At 44.4% G+C, this 20,742-nt stretch overlaps 1 protein-coding gene across 2 annotated transcripts in view; it reads left to right on the top strand.

Moving 5' to 3' along the window:
- The window catches only part of LOC140910713 (cytosolic beta-glucosidase-like), a 90,984-nt gene that overhangs the window by 20,712 nt on the left and 49,530 nt on the right, over positions 1 to 20,742 (top strand). The window lies entirely within an intron of this gene.

Raw genomic sequence — 20,742 nt, 5'->3', positions numbered from 1 at the left:
GTGTTGGGCAGTAGCTGATACTGAGGCACAGAGCCTGTGTGTGGATGGTTCAGCTTCCATTGGATCCTGGAGATGCAAGCTGATCTTGGGGAATCTGAGGGCAACACTCCCTGCTTGTTGCAGTGTTTTCTTCTCCTCTGGTCCCCTCCTGCGCTTTTCTACAGGACAACTTAATCTGGACCCTCATTCTTATTGAATGCAAAACACATAATAACCTAAGATACCATTAATATGCTGTTACATGTTTAAAAAAATTCTGTATTAAGGGGGAAATAAACAAATGGCTAGAAAATTAATGGCCATAAAGTATTCAATGAAAATATCAAGATCTTGCCAGAAACAAAGGAAGTTGGAATAACATTAACCAGACCTTCTCATGAAATGTATTCCCAACCTGCTTGACTGTACTGATATTCATAACTTTCCTAGGAGAACAATAGTTTTGTTTTATTTAAATTCTCTCCTTATATAGACATTTACGAAGGTATGCTGAATGCAGTAATCCAGCAATATAACAATCACAGGCTTTATAAGCAATATCACATGATGGAGCATGCTGAAAGACACACGCATCTTCAGTCTGTTCTAGGCATTACGCCATGACTGAGTGCTGTAACTACTAGAGAAACATAGATCTCTTAGAGTGTGCACACACATCCTGAAGCCTTCAAAAAAACCTTTTGAAATAATCTGCATTATATGAAGCTGCCTTGAATAGTTAGTAGACTATGTCCTGAGAATGTGTGTTAAAAAAAAAGTTTAGGAAAACATGTATGCCAGCTATACTGGCAGTATAACCATGCTAAATCAAACCATTTCAAAAATTATTTTTTAAAACATCAGCTTCAGTTGTGCAGAGGGGAACAAGTTAATAAAATTCAGGTGTTTTAACATGCTCGGACTCTGCTTCACTCAATGCTTCATTTTGCTCTTACATGGGGCCTGAGTCAATTTCCATTAAAAAAACAATGGAAAAGCTACTGTTGACTTCACTGAGGGGGGTTTGGTCAGATTCCTATTCCATCCTTATTCCAGACTGGAACATGTTCATTATATTTGCATGAAGTTTATTATTAAGGAAGCTGATGCCCTTTCTGGAAATGTGACAGTTATATAGAAGAATAGGAACCATATGTGCTTAAAAAAGAGATTAGCAAATACAGGAAGAGGTGGTTTAAAAGAGCAACATGACTGTAGTTTTCTTATATACATGATAGAAAATTTTGATGAGATTCAGTGCAGATAGTAAAGATTCTTCAGGGCCAGATAAAGAAGCATTTACACAAGAGGTCATCACAGATCTGACTGCCCTGATGGTATTCTTCAGTCCACATATTCAAAGAATGAAGTTTTCTTGAACAACTTCTTTAGTGTAATAGACATAAACATGTTTTTCTGTTGCCATGTTGGCAGGGGTGGAAGTGGGCCATTACGAGCCAGTATGGCGTACTGGATAGAAGCCGGTACTGGCCTGTATGCAGCCAACGTTAAAGTGCTTTAACATCGCTGCCCCTTTTCCCCCCACATCGGCAGCCCTGCTACTAGGGACCCTACTGGCAGGTCTGCTGACAGGGTGGGGTGGAGGGGGACTAAAGGGGCAGTGACGTTAAAGCGCTGCCGCGGTAAAGGACCCACCTTAAAGCATTTTTATTTGGGGTGGGGAGGGGGCAAGTTTCAGCTAAAATGTTCAGCCATTTCTGAAAGCAAGGATAGGGAAAAAATACAGTTGTTTTGTCCATGTTAAAATCAAAGTGCTACAAACATTTTGCTGAGGAGCTTTAGTGCCTCCATGATTATGAGCAGAGACTTAAATTTGGTCCCTGGCCACCCTGATATCAGAAGTATCTTTTGCCATCCCTGTGAAAATTCACCCAAATTTGGTGAAAATATAACCCTTTGAAAAATCGCAGTTGACACATGTTCAGTTAATGCTAGAGTTTAGCAGCTAAATTCTCCAAAGATCCGGTCTGCACTGAGCATGCTCCATCCCTTCACAGCTGCTATGTGTCAACTGGATTGTTCATGAACTATCTCCATAGAGAGATTGCTCCATCTCCAAATGCAGGGGGTAAGCAGGACTTTTCCTGTGACTACCCCTCTTGCTGGTGCTCAATCAGCATGTAGGGGAAGGAGGAAGCAGCCTGAGTGGAAGTGGGAAGTGTGGGGCTGGGACAGGGAAGAGATGTAAGATAGGGGCACCAGGAGCAGGAGCTTTGGAGAGAGAGAGAGAGCTTAGGGCCTGGAGCTAGGAAGGTGGTGTGAAGGATAGGAGTAGAGGCAGGAAAAAAGAATGGGAGCCAGGGGGACTGTTTGTCTTTGTTTAGACTGCTCACAGGATTGGGCTCCATACAGCGGTAGTTTTATTGACAAGGTTTTCAAATACACACTCTGCTCTCAACAACCCAGCCTAGCTCAACACATACACATGCATGCTTGTGCAAGCAGACCCAGTATACAAGAGTCCCTTCCTGTGCCTCTTGAAGGGACAATTCACCAGTTAGCTAACAGTGCATGAATACATTAATTTCCCGTATCAACAAAAGAAGTTGGGGATGCCGTTATTAATGCTCCTGCTTAATAATGGTATTAGGATGGGTCATAGTTCTCCCACTCTTTGGTTTTAAATCTTCTCATATGTCTGCAGTGAGTGTTGCTTCCTGTATTTGTAGGCACAGCCATAGTGCTATCTGGTAATTGTGCTTGCATTGGTTGTAAGTACGTCGTCTCTTCTCTGTGCCTGGTGGGGCAGTTCTAAGGGCTTGTCTGTATTGCAGTTAGTATTCTTTTCACCTGCCATTTCAGCATCAGGGGCTGTGTTTTCTCATCAGGTGTGGTTGCACCAATAGGAACACACCACAGGGTCTGCGATTTCTCCTGAACCGACTGTCCATTCTTGGTTTGTATTACGTCTGACCTGGGTTGTTCCACCGATTCAATTACTGTGGCGGTGTCACTGACCCCTTGAACTTTGCCCGTTATGCAGGTAGGGTTTTGTCATGCTCCTCTCTGGCACTGCCATAGACCAGAATGTCATCAATGATTATTTCAACCCCTTTCTGACCCTCTAGTGTTTTATGCACCTTTTCCTGGAATATCTTTTACGTAGATGATATACCAAAGGGCATTATTTTGAAGCTCCATCTTCTGAATGGAGTGCTGAAAGTAGGTAACTTGCTACTCTCTTCATCCAGTCTGATCTGCCAGTATCCGGACTGAACATCTAGTACACTTCATACAATGGATGTGGAAAGCTTGTGAGTGATGTCACCTAGGGCAGGTAATGCTTTCTTGCGGTCTTAAGGGTCTATGCATATCTGGATCACACGACTCCAGTGTTTTTCCTTTCTTCTGCAATCATTGAGATAACCCATTCTGGTGGTCTGTCCACCTTTTCAGTTATACCTGATTGTTTCATATGCTGGAGTTCCTTATCCACTTTGGGCCTCATTGTTAACGGCAGTCGTCATGATGTGTATACTACCGGCTCTGCATTTGTTGACAGCTTGATTTTGCGATATCCCAGTAGACATCCCATGCCTTCAAACAAAGCAGGAAATCTTTTCTTAATTTCCTCTGCTGTGAAAGCTCCTTTTATGGATTCTACTACCCTGAGGATTTTTATTGAGTTTATTGATTTGAAAGCTGTCAGTCCCAGCACTGGTTTTGCTGGTGTGTTTATGACACAGAAATTTAGATTTTAGACTATTTTCCTTATACCTGCATTTAACATTGCCTTTCCCCAGAATATGGAGTGGATGCTCTGTATATCCTGATAGTCTTGATGACACAGGATATTAGTGTCCTGGTATGGACTAGATTTTTCTGATATTCTATATCAGGGATGCAGTTTACTTGTGTCCCGGTGTCAATTTTCAAATGTAATAGGTATTTTTTCTGGATCCATTAAGATAGTTACACATGCTTCATCAGTGTCCTCTTCCTTATTCTGTATTGGAGCCAAAAATAACGTTGTCTTTGTTATGAAACTTATCTCCATGGAGCTGTTCTTCAATTGCATGAATTGTGTGCCCCATGTTTTTCTGTTGGCCTGACCAGCATGCTCATGCAAAATGATTTGCTTTGTGGCACTTCATGTATGTTTTTTCCTACTTTTGGATATTCCTCTTGCTTTGCATGCTGCAGTCCATATCGTTTGTGAAGCTGCTGTGCTGTGCTTTTGCTACATGCTTCTCTTTTCATGCTGTGTGAGACTGGACTATCATGATCAGTGGAAGTGTTATCAGAGCATAGGCTCCGACTGTGTGGTGCTCCAGGGCTGGAGCACACCTGGGGAAAACATAGTGGGTGCTCAGCACCCAGCAGCTATTGATCAACTATTCGGTGGCCTCCACCGATCAGCTGTTCAGCGGTGGGAGGAGGCGTTTGGGGGAGAGGATGGAGCGTGGGCAGGAAGAGGCAGAGCGAGGGCAGGGCACTGGTGGGAGAGGGCAGAGGAGGGGTGGAGCATTCACCCAGAAAAATGAAAGTTGGCACCTGTGAGTCAGAGGGCCCATGTTCCCTTGAAGGACTGTTATTGATGAGAACACAGGGAACACGGGGAGTTAGGCTGGAAGCTATGCAGCCACATGGACAGAGCAATGTACAGGGTTTAATAGAGTCCCACTTGTTCAGCTTAACTGCATTCAGCTTCACTCTTTGCTACCAAAACATGGTAGCAGCAGCCGAGCTGTGTATTCTCTGCAGTGCAGTCGCTGGCAGCGTGAGCCATAGAACTCGGTCTGAAGCCCCCCGGAGCTCTGGATTTTGCAGACACAAACCTAGCCTGATGGACCAGGTGAGAGGAGTTTGAGCTGTACATGGACCTGGCTATTCAGGAGGACAATAGCAGGAAAGCAAAACCTTTAACCTTATTGGGGAACAAAACAGAGAGAGCTGCACCACCGTGAAGCTCACCACTGCCTGAAACCTCACAGCAGTCCTAGGAGTGGGTAAATGAGAAGTAGCCCATGCTTGGACAACATTGCAGGGAATGTGGCATGTTCAACCATTTTAGTCGTGCGTGCAAGAGGAGAAGTAGATCTCAGAAAGATTCAGTCAGACTTATACAAGAGGGAAATGGCACATCAGATAGTGATGACCACATTACGACTCCTCTTGGGTCAGAGAATCTAAGAGATAATTACAGAGCGTAGAGACAGAGAACCATCAGGAGGCCAACCCCATAGGGAGAGAGGAGATTCCACAGAGAGATGGTTTCCTGGAGTCAGAGACAGGGGACAGGGAGACAGAGATACGACATTCACAATGTGGTTACCTGTTGAGGAGACCAAACTATCTCAAAGACTACGTAACCTAATCAGCTGAGTTTGTGGTAAAGACGTGATTCCAACATAGCTATGTGCTAGCAATAGGGCTATCACCTTTGAAATGCAAAAAACCTGCCCCCTCACCCCCGCACAAGGCAAGCCCGTTGCATTCTCACCTCCAACCACAAGGCAACTCCACAACCCATCACTTATCTAGAGAGATAAAACAAACAGACATTTGTTATCAATGATGTTATCAGCACATTTTACCAGCCAATCTTTAGTCTGTTTCATTTAGCCAATTGTCATTGAATGTGCAGTTTCTGATGCGAGCTTTTTGGGCGGGGTGGGTGTAGTAGGATCACTTGCACCATCGCCCTGATCTTCCATTATTAAATATGCCTCACACGTCTACTCACTCTTGTGTGACTCAGATCCTCTCTCTCACATGCACACACTTGGGTATTGATGGGCAGACAGCTCATCGGCCAGGGATCTTAACTGTGGTTTGGGGTGGCAGGGAGGGATCAATAAGGCCTCCTTGCTCCTCCAGGCCTTTAGTAAATTGATGTGCTATGTACATGTCTCGTGGCACCGGCCTGGTAGCTGGACCTCATAATTGACTGGCCCGATCCGCTGCGTGACTTCAAAGGGGCCCTGCCACTTAGCCAAGGGTTTGGATTCTGTTGAGGGCAGCAGGATTAGGACCCGGTCTCCATGTTCAAAGCTCTGTAGCCTGGCTCCCTTGTTATACTGTTGTGCCTGTATCTGCTGCGCCTGCCTCCCGTTGTCTCTGGCGAAGGTCTCTAGCATCTGAAGCCTCTCTCATAGCTATAGCACATGCTGGATAGCCACCTTCGCCTGTGTCTCTTGTCCTTCCCAGCCTTCCTTCAGAAGTTTCGAGGATGCCATGGGGTTCTCTTCCATGCAGGAATTCGAAGGGGGAGAACCCCGTTGATGCTTGGGGTACCTCCCATATGGCAAACAATGAGGTTGGGAGAGCATATCCCAATGCACAGGTCCTCTTCCACAAATTTGCATAGCAGGTTCTTCAAGGTCTTGTTAAAACATTCCACCAATCCACCTGTCTGGGGATGGTATAGGGAAGTTCTGAGGGCTCATATAGCTAAGAGATGGCAGAGGTCAGCCATCAAGCGGGAGGTCACATTTGTCCCCTGGTCCATTAAGATTTCACAGGGTCTCCCCACCCGGATGAAGACCTTGTTGAATTTGGCGGCTATCTCGGGGCAGTGGCAGTCTGTATTGAGACTGCTTCTGGGTACCTGGTCGCATAATCCACAATCACGAGGATATACTGGTGGCTGCAGGCACTCTTTTTTAGTGGCCCAACAAGTCAGTCCTATTTGCTCAAAGGGGACCCCAACCATGGGGAGGAGGATGAGGGATGCTTTTGGCACTTCTTTCGGGCCCGTGTGTTGGCACTCTGGGTATGAGGCACAAATAATTCTTCAGCTCCTGGTGGATACCCGGCCAGAAGAACTGCAGCGCCACCTTTTGGAGGGTCTTTTCTCTTCTGAGGTGCCCTGCCCAGGACACCAAATGAGCAAGGTATAAAAGGCCCTGGCGCAACTTCCAAGGAACCAGCAGCTGACAGAGTAATTCTCTAGTCTGTGCCTCTTCCACCAGCTGATAGAGGCAGTCTTGCCATATTTCAAACATTGGGCCTTGGGGAAATGTCCTCTCCCTCCCCTTGATATCTAGTGGTGGCCTGCTCTCAGGCATGACTAAGCGTAGGGTCCTCTCTTTGTTTCTGGATAAAGTCACCATTGCGTTTGAGCTCCAGCTGCGCATCATTGATGGAGGAATCCATTTGGGTAGGCGAGGGAACCGGAGTCTCAGCAGACTCCGAGGGCCTTCCCCCCAGGTCATCATCCCAGTCCCTCCTGAGTAGCCCCTTTTTTGTTGGCCCTTTGCCCTCTCCTATTGGAGGGTACTGAGCAGACTCTTGCAGTAGTTCTAGGAACCACTGCCCCTAGTTCCGCCCCAGAATCACTGGATAGGCCAGCCTGGGTGTCACACTGACCGAGAGGTCTGTACTTCAGTGTTATATCCAGGCAGTAGGATAAGAATGTAGGTCTCCATGGACCCATTGTACATGGATGGGGGTTGCATCTGGCTCGAGAGCTGGTACCAAGTCGCCTCAGACGAGAGTTTTGGCTACAGCCAGAGTCAATCAGCACTGTCGTAGGAATTCCTTCAAAGAGCACCAGGACCCTGAGCTTCCCTGGACCCCTCTTCCGAGCCTGGGGACAGGCTACCCAGACCTGCCTGTAACTGCAGTCCCTATAGAGGCAACCTTGTCAAAAATGCCCCTCTTGAACACATTCATAACAGAGGCCTCCAGGCGGCAAGTCTGTTCTGGTCAGGTCAGCTCTGTTGTAGTTCTCCCAGTGGGGCCTGGTGGGGTTTCCCCCTGTGTTCTTCAGGATTGCGGAGTCGGGGTTCCATCGTTTTAGCCTCCAAATAATCCTACATCAGTCCCACCATTTCTGTAAGCATCATGGGGCAGTGTCTATGCACCCACTCCTTACCCCCGGCCAGGAGGAATTGGATGAACTGGTCCAGAATTGCCGCTTCCACCACTTGAGTGCCAAACTGCTTGTCAGGCTCCAGCCATTGCCAAGCATAGTCCTGGAGATGTTGAGCCACCGCTTGTGATCTAGCCGCTAAAAGGGACCCTTCATGAAGAAAGTGTTGGCAGCACATCTCGGGGCTGATATCGATCTGGTCTAGTATGGCCACCTTCACTTTCATAGTCCAGGGCATCCTGGTGGTCAAGGTAGTGGTAAGCCACCCGGGCTGGCCTCATTAAGTAAGGGGCTAAGAGGGTGGGCCAGTGTCCTGCGGGCTATCGCGCAGTGGTGGCCACCCTCTCAAAAGTCATGAGAAAGGCCTCGGGATTGTCCCCGGGCCCCATCGTCGAGAGCTGTAGTGGGAGGCCCAGTGGTAGAGATCCTGGGTCAGGGTCTGCTAAAGGGGTGACTAAAGGCCTGCCTGGCCGTAGTAACACCACCATTTGTTGGACCAGCCTTTCCTGTTGGGCTTGATGCTGGATGACCAACTCCCGCATCATCTGCTGTTGTTGGCTAGTAACCTGCTGCAACAGCTACAAGTGTTGCTGTTGTTGCTGTCCTGCTTGTTGCTGGCGTTCCAGAAGCCATTTCAAGACCTTGTCTGATTTCATGCTGGCGTCCACTAATTTCTGGTCGCTAAAGCACTATGGTAGTGGAGTGAGGATGAGACCGAGGATGATCAGGAAATGATCCCGAAGATTTTGGACGTTCACCCAGTAGTAGTGTTCTCACATCTTCATGGCAGTGCCTCTTTCTGGGTGTTTGTCGGTTACTAGTCAAGAGCAAGTCAAAAGGGTGGCTGCAGCATCTATTACTAGGTGTAGTCACCAGCACAAATTGCAAAAATAGCAATTGAGGGAGAGAGAGAGAGAGAAAGAGAGAGAGAGAGAGAGAAATGGATGCAAAGAAAAGCCCAGTTTAATTATAAACTCCACTTTTCATTCCATTATATGTTTATAAATGTCTTTAGTACTTTATCAGAAGAGGAGAAATGTGTATGATTTCATCTTTACTATGCAACCATTCAATTTTCTCTGAACTGAACTAAAACATGAGGAAAGATCTAAAGAGCTGAAATTGAATGAGATATTGTATTCATCCAAGTGACTTTTTTGTTAAGTAGACAACCTCTGTGATGATAAAAAGGTCAGTGCTACACCATTATACATACCATATCCTTTCATCTTTTTTCATTTATGTGTTTAAATCAAGCAAGAGACAGCCATGTCAAAGACTGGATGTATTGAATTTTTTTCTTTTGATTCTATTTGTTTAGCTTCAGGGTCAGGTATGTGTTTTGTGATATTTCCAGAACACCATCATCATCCCCAGACATCACTGCATGTCTGTAGTTGCGCTTGGAACAACAACAAAAATATATAGCATAAGTTATTTGAAAAATAACCTGTATTTACTGGATTCCAAATAGGTATTTAGATTACTTTGTCAAATTAAAGTACCGCTGTGCTACTTATCTCACATTCCAGGTGCTTGCGATAGTGTTTGCTAATATTTTGCAGGATAAAAATGAAGAGTACAATAAACAAGTATTTCTTGCAAAAGCAAAAAAAAAATATTTACAATATAATGGCATAGCACAAATCTTTGGAAAAGTAATATCAACTACTCTCTCTCACAGAGTGTTGCTGCTTAATAGTTGGTAGCATCATCTTGCTGGTATATGGAAGTGAATTTTATGTAAATACAGTAAATAAATCTACTTATATAATGGGAATGCTTAAATCTGACTGGTTTTTCAAGTATGTTCTCTGAAGTGATAGTCAACGGCATGAGTCATTGTCAGTGTAATTAGAAATGACATTTATATGGGAAAAGAAAACAAAAGATACAGGTTCACTGCTATGAAAGCAAGTGTCACTGTTTATATCTACTTCTGAAAACAAATGTAGTGACTTTGCCATAAATGTAAAAAATGCTGGGCTCATGCTTATGGGTTATAGTCAGAGTTGGCTCATTGCTGAATCAATCATAGCAGGTTCCTTTGACTAATATAGCTAAATATGTATGACTTGCAATTGAAAAATATATATGTGAAAGCATAGAAATTAAATTATTGAAAATAGAAGGGAAGATCAGTTTTGTCCTAGGCTGCTAAACTTTGGCGAGGGAAGCTAACATTTCAATAGTGCTCATTGCATATTGAATAATAGTTTGGGGAATAATTTTATATTAATTTAACATTTATTTTGCTTTTATATTGCAGCAGTTCCCAGGTAGCTGAGATTGGGGTGCCATTCTGTTAGGTCAGGAGTCGGCAACCTTCGGCACGCAGCCCATCAGGGTAATCTGCTGACGGGCCATGAGACATTTTGTTTACGTTGACCGTCTGCAGGCATGGCCCCCCACAGCTCCCAGTGGCTGTGGTTTGCCATTCCCAGCCAATGGGAGCTGCAGGAAGTGGCCGCCAGCACATCCCTGCCGCCCGTGCCTCTTCCTGCAGCTCCCATTGGCTGGGAACAGTGAACCGCGGCCACTGCGAGCTCCTGGGGACCGTGCCTGCAGACGGTCAACGTAAAATAAAATGTCTCGTGGCCCGCCAGTGGATTACGCTGCTGGGCTGTGTGCCGAAGGTTGCCAACCCCTGTGCTAGGTCCTGTAAGACAGTTCCTGGTTTGAAGAGTTTACAATGTAAAAAGATAAGGCAGACAAAGACTGGGAGGAGGAACAGAGGCACAGAGTTCATACAGCAAGTCAGTGGCAGAGCGGGGAAAGGAGCCTAGATTTCCTGAGTCTCAGTCCAGTGTCCCATTCACTAGAGCATATTACCTTCTCATTCAAGTGATCTGCTTAAATCAATATCTGTATACTCTAAATCTACCAAGGGAATGTGAGAGCACTACATAGACTAAAACAGAACAAGGTTTCATAGGAGGAAAAAACTCGCCCCAAACACAAGCTACTACTTACCTGTCAACAGAAGGGAAGCTACCCTTTCAGAATGACCAGCATGTTAAATAGTGACAGATACTAACTCACATTCCAACAAGTATGTATGTTGTCAAAGTAAAACACTTCAGCCTTTTTCTCAGTCACCAGACCTAAATATTTTTTAAAATGTTTTTATCATAAAACACAAACAAAGCATCCTACATATTTATACGTTTGACATGTAGGATCAAATTTTCAATAAAGCCCAAACCTGGCCTCCAGTTCTGTGCAGATATTTGAGCCTATGCTCAGAAGTGATGGACTCTATCACTTGCATGGATAGGAGACAGCTTTCTGAACTGTAAATGTGATGGTGCTCAAAAATGAGAATGCAAATTACAAATCATAAACAATTTGTATGTGTGGTATGCCTGCATATCAATGGAGGTCAGGTTTTGAAAATTTGGACCGTATGTCAAATACATAGACATTTTTGATGTTTAATTTCTCATTCTTTCCAAGCAAAGAATTAATATCACAACCTACGTGATAAACCAAAATCACTGACCTTGATTTTCAAAAGTGCTAAGCACCCAACAGATCCTGACTGGTGAAAATCCTAGGAGAGGGAAGAATGAGCTACGGGTGCTTTTAGGCACTGTCCAGTGTTAATTGTAAAAACATACTATTTTCACATCTTTTTTCCTCTTCCAAAAAGGAAAGAGGATTCAATCAAATCCACTTAAGGCTTTTAGGTTTCTTTGTACACTTACACATGGAAATATGCTGGGTGTAACAGGTTTCTAACAAAAAGAACGAGGAGTACTTGTGGCACCATAGAGACTAACAAATTTATTTGGGCATAAGCTTTCATGGGCTAAAACCCACTTCATCAGATGCATGCAGTGGAAAATACAATAGGAGGAGAGATATATATACACACAGAGAACATGAAAAAATTGGGGTTGCCATACCAACTCTAATGAGACTAATCAACTAAGGTGGGCTATTATTGGCAGGAGAAAAAAAACTTTTGTAATGATAATCAGGATTGCCCATTTCAAACAGTTGACAAGAAGGTGTGAGTAACAGTAGGGGAAAAATTAGCATGGGGAAATAGTTTTTAGTTTGTGTCAATATTCATCCACTCCCAGTCTTTATTCAAGCCTAAGTTAATTGTGTCCAGTTTGCAAATTAATTCCAGTTCTGCAGTTTCTCGTTGGAGTCTGGTTTTGAAGTTTTTTTGTTGAAGAATTGCCACTTTTAGGTCTGTAATCGAGTGTCCAAGGAGGTTGAAGTGTTCTCCGACTGGTTTTTGAATATTATAATTCTTGACGTCTGATTTGTGTCCATTTATTCTTTTGAGTAGAGACTGTCCGGTTTGGCCAATGTACATGGCAGAGGGGCATTGGTGGCACATGATGGTATATATCACACTGTAGAAGTGCAGGTGAACGAGCCCCTGGTGGTGTGACTGATTTGATTAGGTCCTATGATGGTGTCCCTTGAATAGATATGTGGACAGAGTTGGCAACGGGCTTTGTTGCAAGGATAGGTTCCTGGGTTAGTGTTTTTGTTGTGCTCTATGGTGTGTGGTTGCTGGTGAGTATTTGCTTCAGGTCGGGGGGCTTGCTGTAAGCGAGGACTGGTCTGTCTCCCAAGATCTGTGAGAGTGAGGGATCATCCTTCAGGGTAGGTTGTAGATCCTTGATGATGCGCTGGAGAGGTTTTAGTTGGGGGCTGAAGGTGAAGGCTCGTGGTATTCTGTTACTTTCTTTGTTGGGCCTGTCCTGTAGTAGGTGACTTCTGGGTACTCTTCTGGCTCTGTCAATCCGTTTCTTCACTTCAGGAGGTGGATATTGTAGTTTTAAGAATGCTTGATAGAGATCTTGTAGGTGTTTGTCTCTGTCTGAGGGATTGGAGCAAGTGCGGTTGTATCGTAGAGCTTGGCTGTAGACAATGGATTGTGTGATGTGGTCTGGATGAAAGCTGGAGGCATGTAGGTAAGTATAGCAGTCAGTAGGTTTCCGGTATAGGGTGGTGTTTATGTGACCATCGCTTATTAGCACCGTAGTGTCCAGGAAGTGGATCTCTTGTGTGGACTGGTCCAGGCTGAGGTTGATGGTGGGATGGAAATTGTTGAAATCATGGTGGAATTCCTCAAGGGCTTCTTTTCCATGGGTCCAGATGATGAAGATGTCATCAATGTAGCGCAAGTAGAGTAGGGGCATTAGGGGATGAGAGCTGAGGAAGCGTTGTTCTAAGTGAGCCATAAAAATGTTGGCATACTGTGGGGCCATGCGCGTACCCATAGCAGTGCCACTGACTTGAAGGTATACATTGTCCCCAAATGTGAAATTGTTATGGGTAAGGAGAAAGTCACAAAGTTCAGCCACCAGGTTTGTAGCTGGTTACTGCAGCACACATGATTAAACACAGCAAATATTTTCCTTTAAAAGTCATATCAAGCTAGTTTGCCCATGCACTTCTACCAACTGCTTGTGAATGCTTGGAAAATCTAGGCAGCTATCTCATCCAGCCTTAGCAAATAGGTGTTGGTCCAGAGAACAGTGTTTTTTTGTTTTTGTTGGTTTTTTTTTTTTTCAAAAGAGGACCCTTCCCCTGGCCATTAAGTATTCTGGGTTGTTTTGCATTGATTCTCAAATGCATCAGCTGTGCTGTACATTGTTGACACTTTTAACATGACAATTTATTGTTGTTTTTGTGCTTGATCACTTAGAAGGCGAAAAATCCAGAAATGCTAGAAAACAGGACAATCTGAAGCGGTATATAAAAAAAGCATGGGTCTCCACATGCAAGGCTTTGTGTTTGATCTATGCATATGCAAGAGTCTGGACCAAAACCCAGTCCGACCTACTAGTGGAATATTATTGTGGCAGTAGCAACGACCAGCTTTTGAATGGCCAGTTCCATTTTAAACTTCATACAGAGGAAGGTAGCCCAAACATTAATGGCACAGGACCACTCATTTGGCAGTATCAGTCCAAGAACTACAATGGCTTGTGAAGGCTCACTACTAACATGGAATACCACTTTGTGGCTCCTACATTTAGCATTTGAAAGTCCATGCTAGAACATAAGTACAGTTTGTCTAGTGGTACTGAAAATTGTACTGCACGTTGTGATCATGGGTGCTGACTCTACGAGTGTTCCGGGGCTGCAGCACCCAGGGGGAAAAAAGGGTGAGTGCTGTGCACCCACCGGCAGCCCCTCCTATCAACTCCCCCTAGCCCCCTAGTGCATCCTGCCTGCCTGCAGGCCCACCTGATCAGCGCCTCCCCCTTCCTCCCAGTGCCTCCCGGCCGCCACAATCAGCTGTTTCATGGCATGCAGGAGGCTCTGGGGTATAAGGGGGAAGGAGTGAGGGCGTGGCACACTCAGGGAAGGGAGCAGAATGGAGCAGGAACATGTGGGACAGGAATGGAGTGGGGTTGGGAAGAGGCAGGGCAGGGGGGAAGAGGCGGGTGAGGGTGGGGCTTTGGGGGAAGGGGTGGAATGGGGGCAGGATCGGAATGGGGGCAGGGTCCTGGGGCAGAGCCGGAGATCGAGCACGCCCCAGCACATTGGAAAGTCGGCGCCTGTGGTTGTCATTACCATTAGGAAAACCTTCAGCTTTCCCTATCACCCCACCACCTTCATGATCCTCTCCTTCATGGGCAGGTGGTCTTGCAGCTATGTCTCCCAGCTTTCTGAAGTACTTTCTGCCAGCTAAACATGCTTCACTCTTTTAACTTTTCTTCATAAACAGATTCCTCCAGCTGCATAACAATTTATTGCTGTTCTCTGGATATCCTCCTGGTAGTCTGTTTTTCTGGTTATAAACTGCCCAGAGCTAAATTCAGTATTCCACATGCGGTGGCTCAGAGCTGCATTAAGATGGGCATGTGACATGACTCTGATTAGTCAGCCTAAAGTTTCATTGACCTTTTTGCTGCCATATTGGATTGCAAAGTCGTGTCTAATTTCTCAATATTTTTATCTCTACGTCTCTTTTAGCATTATTGCTCTCCAGATTTCTACCTCTCTAAATATTTTTCAGTTTTTTTACTCAGATATCATTTTGCCATTTTCCAAGTTGAATCTCATTGTTACATTCCGTCCATGTTTCTAATCTAACTCTGCCCCTTTGTATTTTCTCCATCTTCAGTTGTGTGCTCAGCTCCTCCCATTTTAATATATCTGCAGATTTCATTAATGTACCATTTACTCCCTCTTCTAGCTCATTATTGAAGTTATTAAACAGGATTAGAAGTAATTCCAATCTGCATACTGTACTGAACAACTCCCCTCAAAGTTATTGTTTATTATTACTCTTCACTGCAGTCCACATGACTTATCTTCAAACCAATTTGAATTAAGTTTTGAGAACAGGATTTTCAAACACTATTGTGACACTGATGCCAGCTTTTGCCCAGGCTGCAGATGTTAGCTAAGAACTAACAAACTCATAGCTGAAGACCAGACCAGCTCATCTGTATTTTAATTTTGCTTAAAGTAGGTATTAGTCATATAAAAATGTATTTAGTGCTTAGACTCTAGGAAGTGCTTGTAAATTGCTGCATGCATTAAACTCACTTGTAATGTCAGTATTTCATGCAATAAAAAATATATAAGTTTTGCTTTATAACTTTGAAAATGTTTGCTCTGAACTTGTGACCCCAGGCACTGGAATTGTCCCCCTACCCATTCACAAGGATTATCAAAATCAAAAGGGGCCATCAAGGAACATCGCAATACAAAGGATTGATTAATGGCCCTATCACACGTTGTAAATGTTACATGCAAGGAAGCTCATCCTGTGAATTTAAAAGCTTAATGAAGGAAATAAAACAAAGACACAGGAAAACTTTCTATCTCTCTTTGCTGTTTTGAACTCTGATAGGACTAGAGACTCTAAACTGAGGCAGAGATCCCCAGGAGTTAAGCCTGGGTCTGCCCTGAAAGACAACTTTGAATTGACCGATCATTACAACTCTAAAACAAAACAAAACAAAACAGGAGTACGTGTGGCACCTTAGAGACTAACAAATGTATTAGAGCATAAGCTTTCGTGGGCTACAGCCCACTTCATTGGATGCATTGAATGGAACATATAGTAAGACGATTATATATATACACATACAGAGAAGGTGGAATTTGCCATACAAACTGTAAAAGGCTAATTAATTAAGATGAGCTATTATCAGCAGGAGAAAAAAAACTTTTGTAGTGATAATCAAGATGGCCCATTTAGACAGTTGACAAGAAAGTGTGAGGATACTTAACATGTGGAAATAGATTCAATATGTGTAATGACCCAGCCACTCTGTCACTCTTAGGATTTAGGTAATAACTTATTTGTGTGTATATGTTTGCTTGCTTTAACCTGTAAATAACGTTTTCTTTTTACTAGTTAATACACCTTTCAATGGTTTATTACAGAATTGGCTACAGGTGTTATCTTTGGTGTAAGATCAAGGGTACCGATTTATCTGGGGTAAGTGACTAGTGTCTTGGGACTGGAAACAACCTGAATATTGTGTGATTTTTGGTGTAAGTGACCATTTATCACTAAGTCCAGTTTGTCTGGATAGCAAGATAGACTGGGGAGCCTAAGGGGACTGTCTGAGACTCCATGGTAAGACAAAAAGAAAAGGAGTACTTGTGGCACCTTAGAGACTAACCAATTTATTTGAGCATAAGCTTTCGTGAGCTACAGCTCACTTCATCGGATGCATACTGTGGAAAGTACAGAAGATCTTTTATACACACAAAGCATGAAAAAATGGGTGTTTACCACTACAAAAGGTTTTCTCTCCCCCCACCCCACTCTCCTGCTGGTAATAGCTTATCTAAAGTGATCATTGTAAGGAGCGTGACCCATTTTTTCATGCTTTGTGTGTATAAAAGATCTTCTATACTTTCCACAGTATGCATCCGATGAAGTGAGCTGCAGCTCACAAAAGCTTATGCTCAAATAAATTGCTTAGTCTCTAAGGTGCCACAAGTACTCCTTTTCTTTTTGCAAATACAGACTAACATGGCTGTTACTCTGAAACATGGTAAGACAGGTATAATGATCCAGAAGTGCACATCTGTTACTGGTCTGATGAAATCTAATTATAGAACACATCACCAGTTTGGGGTGTCTGTCCTGTTTTTGACAGTCTGCCCTGAGGCTGGCACTCGCAGTCGTGGGCCTCTACAGACTGTGTGACAACTATATCAAAAGATTTACTAAAATTCGGATACATGACAGTTTAGTTCCTGCTTGCCATTCATTAATTTATGCAAAAAACAATTGTTTGTCTGGAAGTCCTGAAGATATTTAGTACCTTTATTTTCTCAATACCTGTTCCATTGTTTTACCTGGGATAGTAATTCAACTTGAATGGCAAGGCAGCTTGAATGATGCAACTTGAATGATGAAGGCAGCAGAGTTTTGCTTTGGTATTTTGTCTGTATGGTTGGGCTGAACTGGTTATTATAACCAAAGATGTATCCTTAAAATGAACTATCCCTGATTGGATCTGCCTTTTCTAATCCCAGATTATTGTTGTTTAAAAAAATTAATTCTCATCATGACACAATTCGACAGACACTTCAGTATGGTGGTATGGAAATGCAAGTTTCTTCTCCTCAACTCTCCAGTCCAAAGACAGAACAGACCTAGAGTTGCTTATGAAGCAAAACTGTATTACTGAAACTGCTAAATATGGACATTCACAGATCCCAAGCCACTTGAATGAAGACTCGACCTATGCCAAAGGGAGGACTTCTCCCACTGGTGTAGGTACTCCACCTCCCTGACAGGCGGGAGCTATGTTGACAGGAGAAGCCCTCCTGCTGACATAGCACTATGTACACTGGGATTTAGGTCCGTATAACTCAGAGGTGGGGAAACTACGGCCCATGGGCCGCTTCCGGCTCATGGGGCCATCCTGCCCAGCTCCTGAGCTCCTGGCCTGGGAGGCTGTCCCCCCTCCCCTGCAGCCACACTGCCGCGCAGCGCAATATTCTGGACAGCGGGGCTGCAGAGCCTGACCTGACCCGCTGCTCTGTGCTGCGCTGCACGGCATGGCTGCCTGTCCTGGTGCAGCCACACCGCCAGCCACCGGTGCTCCAGGCAGCGTGGTAAGGGGGCAGGGTGTGGGGGAGGAGGGGTTGGATAGAGGACAGGGGAGTTCAGGGGGTGGTCAGGGGCGTGAATAGGGGTCAGGGTGGTCAGAGGGTGGGGAATGGGGGTTGAATGGGGGAAGGGCTTCGAAGGAGAGGAGGGGTTGGATGGGGCGGCGGGGGGGCAGTCAGGGCACAGGGAGCAGGGAGGGTGGATGGGGTAGGAGTCCCGGGGGGGGCCTCAGAGGGCAAGAAGCGGGGGGGGGGGGTGAGATAGGGGGCCAGGGCTGGGCCATGCCTGGCTGTTTGGGGAGGCACAGCCTCCCCTAACCAGCCCTCCACACAATTTCAGAAACCAGATGCGGCTCTCAGGGCAAAAAGTTTGCCTGCCCCTGGTATAACTGCATTGCTAAGGGCTGTATATTTTCCACACCCCTGAGCAAAGTAGTTATACGGACATAAATTGCAAGTGTAGGCCAAGCCCTAGTGAGATACATACTTACTTGATTGGGTTGGTGACTAGCCCTTGAACCAATTGCTTTCAGGCCTAGTTGACTCAGTAAAAAAAATCCCTATCTGGGTACATCAAAGTAAGGAGAAGCTCAGTCTTGTTCTGGGAAAGCCTGGTTCAAGTCCAAGCTGTGGTCTGTGCCGCTGCAGGTTTAAAAACAAAAATGAGTCTGATCTGGAACCAATGTGAATTCGGGTCTGGATTTGAATAATTAAATTCAGCTCTGGATTTGTATGAAGCTGCAGACAAAACACTGGAATATTAGATTTCACATTGGATTGGGTTTGCTAGAGTGGGGAAAGAAAAAGCTGGGAGTGAGGCTGGAACAGTTTGCTACTAAATAGCACGGGGGCAAGAAGAGACTGTCTCCAAGCCCTGCATCTTTCTGTCTCTGCCTACTTTTCTGACCTAGTCGGTTATCTCATCACCCCACACCCACTCTGATTGAATAATGATGGCAGCTTTAGTCCACTTCTACCACAACTGTGTCCAGGCCCCTTTTCACCTAGGATATTCTCCTTGAACTGGTTCCCCATATCTCTGCCCTCTATGGGTTCAGATCCTTCCTTAAGACCCACCTCTTTCACAACACCTACAAGAGTCAATAGTGATTCTTTCTTAAATAACCTATTTTGTATGTTTTACAGAGCTGCACATTCTTACTCCAGTGACAACTGTCTGCCACTCCCATTGTTTAGTTCCCCACATATTATGTCACATATGAAATTGAACTGTGTGTACTACTGAGCAGGGACTTTGTGCAATTTACAATCTTTGTGAAGCACCTAGTGTAATGTTGACTGTTGTAAAATTATACATAGTTATTCTGATTCATGCACACCCATTAATCAAGATTTAGTATGTCCCAGGGTGAGTTTCATAGTTAACACATAATGCTCACCTTCTTGGATATTGCAAGGTGCTATTTGGTATTAACCGCTGTGAACTTAAATTAACACTTTAACAATTTTATTGGTACATTTCTAAGAAGGCTGCTTCCATGGGAAGAGTTGCTAATACATCACATCATGCTCCCCCCCCCCCCATTTATAAAAAATGTGTAAAGGAGAATGGATGTTTGACACTACCATACATCAGCACATGCTTTTGGAACATGTTTGTATGAACTGCCTCATTCCCCTTTAGTTCCTCCATGATTTGAGGACTTCAGTAGCTCAGACATAGGTGAGAGTTTTATTGCAGGAGTGGGTGGGTGAGATTTGGTGGCCTGCATTGTGTAGGTCAGACTAGATGATCATAATGGTCCCTTCTGACCTTAATATCTATGAAGGGATATTACCTCTAAGGAGTGAGCAAAACTTTGAGAGATGTTTGAGGAAATGCACTCCTGTTGTGATGCACTCCTGTTATTTTATATTGCATCAGCACAGTCTGGCTCTATAATGTGCACCTTTGGAATTAATTCAACTGTTCTACAACTTTAAACTGACCTTTTTTCTGATAAAAGTTGCTTGTTTCATTAAAAAAAAGACAACAAAAAACTAGCTTTGGTAAGAGATTGTACATAACTGCATAAATGATTTTCAGGCAATGTCAATTTTTTATCTGACTTACAAGGCTATATAAATTATTATTAATGTGCATGATGCATTGCAGTGGTAGGTGTGTTTGTAACAGATCCCCACCTGGAAAGGTTTATAAATCAAAGGGTACAAGCAAAGGCAAATAATACAACACAAGACAGAAATACAAAGAGTTGGGTGTCATGGCTAGCATCTGAATTTCTCAGGAGGTGTATGTAGCCCATTGGTCCAATAAACGGGGATACTGACCTTAGCATAAATCAATATGTGTTTACTGTAATCCAGAGAGGGAAAACAGCTCTTGCAGTGTCTGAAAAAGAAGTTGCAATAGTGCCATCTAGCGTGCCATGTTTGAAGTTTCACACATATCAGTTAGCTAGGGCCTTTATAGTTTTGAGTGTCTGTTTACAAAGGGCCTCCCTCCTCAGACTCTCCTTGACCAGGTGCAGTGAATACCTAACCATAGATAAGTAGAGGAAACATGCAGCAGTCACAAGCTTGAATGTTACAATCCCACACACTGGGGGCAACGGCCCTTACTATGTGCTGTAATGTGACCAAACCAGACCAGATCTGGGCCATGTACGGAGTGGGGATGTGGGGGGGACTCAGTGCCAGAAAAAGAGTGGGGTCCAGGTTTGAGTGATTTACAGGAAAGTGGGAGGAGCTTCTGTCTGGGTGGCTCATTACCTTATTCAGAGTAAGTAGCTCTAGGTATGGGTAGTCTGGCAGCTTACATGGGCAGGGAAGGACAGAGGCCTGATCTGGACAGCCCAGTACCTTGCACAGGAAGGAGCTACTTGTACACCAGGCCCTTGGAG

Source organism: Lepidochelys kempii, chromosome 4 (genome assembly GCF_965140265.1).
Source record: "Lepidochelys kempii isolate rLepKem1 chromosome 4, rLepKem1.hap2, whole genome shotgun sequence".
Taxonomy (NCBI): domain Eukaryota; kingdom Metazoa; phylum Chordata; order Testudines; family Cheloniidae; genus Lepidochelys; species Lepidochelys kempii.
The sequence above is the reverse complement of the archived record's forward strand: the minus strand, read 5'-3'. Positions and strand labels throughout refer to the sequence as shown.